We start from the raw sequence: 8,742 nt of genomic DNA, 5'->3' as shown, positions 1-8,742 counted from the left end.
CAAGGCCTTAGCTGCTCTAAGTTACGCACTGGCTGAGGATAGGGCAGAGTGCTGTGAGTGCCACACATCTTTCACATCCTCGTGTCCCTGGTATGCTACCTTGCCTTGCCAGGTCCATCAATGGCTATTAGCCAAGATGGTCAGGGATGCAACCCCATGCTCTGGGTGTCCCTAGCCTCTGACTGCCAGAAGCTTGGAGAGGACAACAGAGGATGAATCACTTGATAATTGTCTTGTTCTGTTCATTCCCTCTGAAGCACTTGGCATTGGCCACTGTTGGAAGACTGGATACTGGGCCACATGGACCATTGGTCTGACCAGTATGGCCCTTCTTATGCTCTTATGTTCAACACGCCTACCTAAAGTTACTGGCTGTACCACAATTGAGGAGTCCCCTGTGTCAGGGAACATCCTCTGCTACCCGGTTAGGGCAGCTTTCCACCTGTTTCTGGCAACACAAAACTGCCAAGGCAGAGAATCTGGGGTAATATGTTTTAAAATAGTGAGGTGGCAATGCCTGAAAACTAAAATGGTTTGAATGTGTTTTCTTCTTCTCCTCCACCCACCAGAACTGAGTTTATAAAGGTCTGCAACAAAGGTGCAAGAGAGACTGATGTTATCGAGCGATTGGGATGCCGCTAAATCAAACAACATTCTAGATGAAAAATCGGTTATTAAAATTCAGAATTTCCAGGAAAATTTAAAATGCTCTTCAGATACTGCTCCCTGCCTCAGGTCAAAAAACCCAACATTCTGGTGGGGTTTGGTTTTACAAATAACTTTTGGCATATATGTTAAAAATGACTAGTTACTAGGAAGCTTTTATTTTCAGAAAAAGGAATCCATATATGTGAGTTCTCAGAGAATCTAACTGGATTTTACTGCAGTTCATGCCAAGACATTGTACAGTTTACAAAGTGCATGCGAATGTGTACTACTATTTAACACTCATCTTTCCTAAACTTCTGTGTACCAGGAGTTCCTAAAAGAGAGATGATGCCTTGTGGCTGAAAGGCCCTGTCTTGAGGATATGTATTTCCAGTCATATTAGCTCAACTGAGTTATCTGAACACCATTGAAAAGCCTTGCTAGGAATGAGATGCAGGTTAACTAATATCAAGTTGCAGTGGGGGGAGGGATAGCTCAGTGGTTTGCGCATTGGCTTGCTAAACCCAGGGTTGTGAGTTCAATCCTTGAAGGGACCACTTGGGGATCTGGGGCAAAAATCAGTACTTGGTCCTGCTAATGAAGGCAGGGGGCTGGACTCAATGACCTTTCAAGGTCCCTTCCAGATATAGGATATCTCCGTATATATTATTAACTGGGGCTGATTGAAAAAATATGTCAAAGCTTCATTTCAAAGGAAAATTACTTTTTTGGAGAAAACACAACTTTTTCTCTAAGTGTCTGCTTTCCTCAAAAAAACCTGACTTTTTGTGGGAAACCTGAAAATTGATTTGGTTGGCAGGAAAAAAATAAATTTTTGTCCAACTGCTGAAAACCAAAACGCTTCTGGATGACAAATTTCTGGAGTTTGGGCTTTCAGTTTTTCAGTGAAAAGCCAACATTTTCTACTGACCCCCTTCCCCCGATATTCTAACCACCTCTAATGCTAATATATTTGAAGCCCTGTTCTAGCCTAGGCTCCTCTCAGGCTTGATCTGGGCCAGTTATCGTAGTTTCAAATATAAGAACATAAGAACGACCCTACTGGGTCAGACCAAGGGTCCATCTAACCCAATATCCTGTCTTCCGACAGTGGCCAATGCCAGGTGCCCCAGAGGGAATGAACAGAACAGGTAATCATCAAGTGATCCATCCCCTGTCGCTCATTCCAAGCTTCTGGCAAACAGAGGCTAGGGACACCATTCCTGCCCATCCTGGCTAATAGCCGCTGATGGACCTATCCTCCATGAATTTATCTAGTTCTTTTTTTGAGCCCTATTATGTTAGCCTGCATCTTAACAGAACATAAGGTGATGGAAAAGCCACTTGATTGAAATAACACATTTGAAGAACATACCCTTTTCTTCAAGACATACCCTACAGATGTTCTGCACTCTCAGCAAGTCATTTCACACTGCTAAAGAGAACGGATGTGGAATGTATAGGGAAATGCAGAACGGATAAACGAGTGCTGTATGCTGTATTGTTGTGGTAGCATTATTTACTTATTTCATCCTTCAATGCCATATCAACTGGATTGTAACTGGACACCTGATGTTCATTATTGGTCTAGCTGAAGTGTGGGATTTTTAATACTGCAAGTAAGTAATAAGCAAGTACAAGTAAATAGCCTGCAGCGAATACTTCTGTACACAACATTAGTAAAGGAGAGCTCAAACTGGTGGGAAAATGGCGCTGAAAGCTCCATCCATCCCACTATGTTGCAGTGGGTAGGGAAGGAAGAGTGGAGGGCTCTGATTTGAGCATGACCCTCCCAACAGCACCCTTTGCAGCTAGATCTGTTGTGCTGGCAAAAGCTGTGGGAGTGAGAGATCGTACACATGTGCCCACACATCTTCTGGGGTCAGGCACAGAAAAAGGAGGGAAATCATTGTCATTCCAAAGTCAGTGGCTGCTGCAGTTGTATCCCCCAGTGACATCACTAGTGAAGGGTTAGAAACTGCACAAGTATATCCTGGGATCGAGTACATTATCTGAGTCACAGCTGAAGGAACAATTGAAGGAACTGCACAGTACCTGTGGGACTAAACCTGATCTAATTGGATGGTAAATTGCTAAAAAAAAATTAGTTCTGGTAAATACTAGGAGAGTTGAGATCCCAAGAATGGCTGGTATTGTAGGATGCAATTTTTAAAGGAGCATAAGGGATTTAGGCACCTGACTCCCAATTAAATTAAATGTGATTTGGGCCTGTAAATCCCGTATGCCCATTTGAAAATCCCAGCCAGGGTTTTCTTGCTTCGTTCTGCTCTGTGACAGTCCTGAGCAAATTTTACACCCAGTTTATAAACAGCCTTCTAGACAAGCACTCACATGGCCTTAATTCTAGCAAGCTACATGGTAACACTAATATTAGCCATGTCTTACCTGACCATGGAAAGAATCTCAGGGAGAAATACGAGTGACATGTCATGCTGAGTTTGCTGGCTAATCCTTCAACGCAGAAGGGAAGCAACTTTGAATGAAAGCACTATTATAGGTTAGTTAATAAGCTTATTTATGAAGCAGCCTATTTCTGAGGTGGTCGGGGCACTGAATAACAATTAATAAACACAATAAAAATACCAATGTAGTACTGTAAAAACCCACCCTCCAATACAAGCCAATAAAGACAAACCCAGGGAGTACTTCAAGGGAAATGTGATTGCCTGCAGAGTGGTGGAATCCCTAAAACGCAGCTAGTGTCTGAGCATGGACAGCTGTTGGGGATTAGGCTCAAGGAAGAGACCTTGAATGTATTGTTATTTCTGTATTTGTTTATTTGTACTGCCATAGGAACCTAAGGGTTCCAATCATACCCCAGAGTTCCACTGCACCGGGCGCTGTACAGATACACAACCGAAAAACACCTCCTTCCCAGGGAGCTCGAATTAATCTAGCCTGAGTCTACCCCGTAAAGGATTTTAAAAAGCAGCAGGGTCTGCTTAAACATCAGTCTGCCACTTCATTCACTTTCTCCTTGAGGTCTGCATTTCTTTACCCCTTTCTCTGTAATCAGGCTGGACTTGTGTTGCTAGTTGCAGTATGGATGATGTTGCTTTAGTAGACCATCTATACTTTATAGGCAAAGGCTCCGACCCTGCAAACGCTTATTCCCATGCTTAATTTTACTCTCACAAGTAATTCCACTGAAGTCAATGGCACTCCTCGTGTGTTTAAGTTTAAGCATGTGTAAGTATAAGTCTTGGGGGCAAATTTAGAAAATTGCCAACAAATGTGTAACATCTTCTAGTGCTGACATCACTCTAACCTGATACAAGATGCTTAAATATTATAGTTAAAATCTCTAAGCCATTTTCAAAGCAGTAGATACTATAAGAGATAGTGCGTTTTCACTGGATTCAATGGATGTTACAACACTGACTTCCAGATTTTTAAAACATTTTTTTCCCATAGATCCTAAAATATGTTGAGTGCTTCCCAGGGCCAAACATCATGGCACTGCATGCAATGCTGATAAATAAACCTCCAGATTCTGGTAAGGAGATGTTTCAGGAGGGGAAAAGCCTTTTAGTTCTGTATAAAAGGTCACTATCAAGTTAAAAGTAAATGGCCTTATTTTCTAAGTTTATTAATTCAATCACCAATTGGTGATAGCATGCACTGGTTAAATGTGTAATTTTGCACACAGCAGTGAGAAAATCAGGCAAATGTCCTTCTGTAAAGTGTGATATTATTAATGTGCTAGTTTGTTAAAAGTGAAATAAATTTGAGAATCTAATTTACTTTTTATTCTATGTATTTGCGTTTTATATTTCATACAGCTCGGGCAATGAAAACAGGCTGGTGAAGTTCTACTTTTTGGCTATCAGGCAATGGCACAATGTTAGGCTTGCAAATAGGACAGGAAACTCTTTAGATCTAAATCACAAACTGTTTTCAGGGGGAATTGTTTTTAAAAATGAAATGTTTATAATGCCATTAGGTCAAGCTGGGAGAAAGTGAAAAAAAGTTTTCTGCAAATTTGGTAAATTCTGAATGGAACTAGCTTCACAGCTTGTGCAGTGTGTACAATCTTTTTTTTTTTTTTTTGTGTTATGTTTTTTTTTTTTTTTTTTTTTTTTTTCATGTGAATGTTTTTTTTTTTTTTTGCAAGGATGTTTTGGGAAAACTGAAGCCTCATGATTACTTGATCAAGATTGGATGTCTTTCTAAAAATTATGCTGTAGCTCGGGGATAGGCAACCTATGGCATGCGTGCCGAAGGTGGCACGCAAGCTGATTTTCAGTGGCACTCACACTGCCCGGGTCCTGGCCACTGGTCCGGGGGGGCTCTGCATTTTAATTTAATTTTAAATGAAGCTTCTTAAACATTTTAAAAACCTTATTTACTTTACATACAACAATAGTTTAGTTCTATATTATAGACTTATAGAGAGAGATCTTCTAAAAACATTATACTGTATTACTGGCACGCAAAACCTTAAATCAGAGTGAATAAATGAAGACTCGGCACACCACTTCTGAAAGGTTGCCGACCCCTGCGGGAGCTCAATTATATAAGATATGGGCTTGGCGCCGGAATTACTGTGTGAAATTCTATGGCCTGTGTTATGCAAAAGGTCAAACTAGATTATCATAATGGTCTACTCGGGCCTTGAAATCTCTGAAACTTGTGTAAATATTAGCGCTTGTCAAAAGTTCATGATGTGAACAGTAAGAAACTTTCATATAGCGCTAAGACTGACCTGCTTTTTATTCTAAGAGGTCTCGCCGTCCCCTGCCTCAGGATTTACAGTACTTCCCTATCAGGCCGGCAGAATGCTTCGTGTGTGCCTGGACTGCCATGGAGCACACAGATGGCAGCAATGGCTGTTTGAGCCGTGTTGCCAGGAACACAGAAGGGTTCCCTGAAAGAGCACCAATACCCTGAATAGCAGGTCAAATTGCAAGTGGGAATAGAAACGGCCTGTGAAATTAAATGAGGTCTTGTTTTTTGGAGGTAGGTTTTCTTTTTATTCATAACAAAGTTGGAGATGAGTTGTGCAAATCCTTCACTGTTGTTAGCCAAAACCTTAAGAACATAAAAACATAAGAACAGCCCTACTGGGTCAGACCAAAGGTCCATCTAGCCCAGTATCCTGTCCTCCAACAGTGGCCAATGCCAGGTGCTCCAGAGGGAATGAACAGAACAGGCAGTCATCATGTGATCCATCCTCTGTCACCCAACCTTTCCTGTCCAGGGAAGAAAGTTCTTATGCTTTCCTCAGAAGGATCTGGTTCTGGTCACTGTCAGAGGCAGGATACTGGACTAGATGAACCTTGGATCTGATCCAGTCTGGCTGTCCCTAAATTGTTTTATTTTGAGAATATTTTTGTATCCAGTGTGTCTAAAGAATCTAAGTCTCAGCCCCAGGGAGTTAGAGAAAGTTTTTGCTCTAGTTCACAAAGACCAACTGTAAGTCATTCATTTATTTATTTATACTTATACGAAAAACCAAGGAGTGTTGCCCATCCAAAGCTCTCCTTGCTATATAGGGGTCAACAGATTATTTTGGATCAGTGGACGGAAGCTTGTTCTAGTGCCCAAAGTCCCTCATGGAAAATGCTCAGCCAGCAGCCCTCGCTTCTTTCTAATGAAAGGAACTCTAGTTTGAGTGCCTCTGCCAATCGCAACTCTCATAGCATGGCCTAAGAGATGCTTTAATAGCAGTGTGCAATGAGCTCACTCAATATTTCCTCCTGCCTTGAGATGATAGTTTGGAGATTTTGATCCAATGTGGTTTAAGAATATTTTCATACGGAATCTTACTTTCATTCTTGAGCTTTCAATACCTTGTGGACAAAGTGTCTTTCACATAACATCATCATCCTCTCTGGATGTGTAGGGGGAAGGATAGCGCAGTGGTTTGAGCATTGGCCTGCTAAACCCAGGGTTGTGAGCTCAATCCTTGAGGGGGCCATTTAGGGATCTGGGGCAAAAATCTGTCTGGGGATTGGTCCTGCTTTGAGCCAGGGGGTTGGACTAGATGAGGTCCCTTCCAACCCTCATATTCTATGATTCTGTTCAAGGCACCACATGCAATACGTAGGATCTACCACTCAGCTGCAAGCCTCAGACCTAGTAGGTTAGTAAACATCAACTCCAGTGTCAATCAAACAAGACCTGAAATAGAATAGTGCAGAGTTTTCCGAAGCTGAGATGCGGCAGCAGTTTTATGGATGCTAGTTCTCCTATGAAGTAAATTCAGTTTCTGTTTGTTTCTAGGGTGGTGTTCAGAAGGTGTACTATGGAATCTCTGAATAGGATAAAAGCCTTCTCAGGGTTCGCCTCATTATGGAGAAGGGAAACACAGTATTCTTCCATCCCCTGCTGATTCATGGCTCTGGAATGAACAGGACTCCAGGGTTCCGGAAAGTAGGAAACTTTTTCAAGTTACAGAGTCTGATGTTCCAACAAAATGAATAAGAGTAAAATGCTCTGGTATTTTATGGATGTTTAATAATCTCTCTAAAATATTATCATAGATTTCAGATCCAAGTTTAGATTTTGTTGACTTCTGATCTAATTCTGCTGCAGTTTCCCCCCTGTCTATCCAGATTAGTTAGTGTTTGAAAATTTATTTAGTTCTGCAGCAAAATTCTTAAGTGGTGCACTAAAATACTTACTTAATTACAGAATTTGTGAGCCAGTTTTCCTCTCACTTACACCAATGGAAAACAAGGGTAACTCCCTTAAAGTCAGTGTGTAAGACGGACCTGAAGTGAGAGTAGAATAATGCCACAAATGTCTAATTCTCTCTTTAATGCACTGAGGAATGGGTTGCTACATTTAGAATGGGGCTGACATGTTTAAAAGAGATTGCCACCTTCAGGAAAGAAGCTTTGAGCCCATCTAACTAAACTGGGTAACTACTGTATGCAATTTCAATGCATATTCATTTCGGATGGATTTTTTAACAAATTTGTTTCAGTATGTTTATATCCCTGTTGTGTTTGCTGACCATAAATGTTTTAGTGAATCATTTTATTCAAAGAAATGGAAACAGAAAATTGCAAAAAGCAATATTGGAGAATACTTTCAGACAACTTATTTCAAATTCATAATTGCAAGTATTTACAAGAACACATGACTCCAAGGTCTTGTCTGGAGTAGGATTTAAGGCATGATGGTTGCACATATTAGTTAACACATTTCAAAAGTCTAGTGTAGACAAGGTGCATAAATTCCACATATGCTAAATTGATCGAGTTATCCTGGTCTTTAACTCAGCAGTCCTCAAACCACTAGAGCTGATAGAAAATTTTCAGGAGCCATTTCCATCGGAAAATGCTAATTTGACAAAATGGAAACATATCACAGGAATGTAACGAATGTGTCGAAATTTTCTTAACGTTTGGATATGGTCACAACAGTTTTTTTGCTAAAGTCAATACATTTCATTTTGACTTAACTGTTTTGACTTATTAACATATAAAAGTCGAAACAAACTGTTTCACTATGGTTGAAATGAAATATTCTGGAATATTTTGTTTCGTAAAAACATTTTGACATTTTATCTTCATTTGGGACTAAATCAAATTTTGAAATCTTGTAATTTCACAGGGGACAGAAATTCCATATGTGGCTCAGTTCTATCGACCAATTTAGCATGTGTTAAGGGCAGTGGACTTTGTCTTGTACAGGGAGACTTTGGCAAACCAGTAAAGTGCTTGAAACCACTATGGCTTATTGTTAAAAAGCAACCTAGGCAGCAGGCTGTAAAGCGGCCATGCAGCTTGACCAAGGCAGGTGGGGAGAGGGTTTTGGGGTGCCACAGAAAGAGCAGCTTGACCCCGCGTCCTTCCTGATAAGAATTGTGTTGAAGTTGCTGATACATGCGTTTTAAAAGAGTAGGATATGCCCCAGGAATGTCTATTGAGGTCTCAAGGCTGCAAGTTCTGGAAAACCCCACACCTGGTTAATCAATAATCAGTTTCTTGCTTGAAACTGCTTACTTAACAAGGTTTCTTTAAGGGACATGTCATTTATTGGATTACTAATGTATAAATAAGGGGGAAAAGCTTGAGATAGGTGGGACTCTCCTTTGGGGGGGACTCTTCAGGACTGGTCTCT

At 40.8% G+C, this 8,742-nt stretch overlaps 1 pseudogene; it reads left to right on the top strand.

Annotated features, from left to right (window-relative positions):
- The window catches only part of LOC112115447, a 9,656-nt pseudogene extending 1,279 nt beyond the window's left edge, over nt 1-8,377 (top strand).
- Nucleotides 8,378-8,742: the final 365 nt, after the last annotated feature.

Source organism: Terrapene carolina, unplaced genomic scaffold, assembly GCF_002925995.2.
Source record: "Terrapene carolina triunguis isolate 2854851 unplaced genomic scaffold, T_m_triunguis-2.0 Scaffold68, whole genome shotgun sequence".
NCBI classification, from domain to species: domain Eukaryota; kingdom Metazoa; phylum Chordata; order Testudines; family Emydidae; genus Terrapene; species Terrapene triunguis.
The sequence above is the reverse complement of the archived record's forward strand: the minus strand, read 5'-3'. Positions and strand labels throughout refer to the sequence as shown.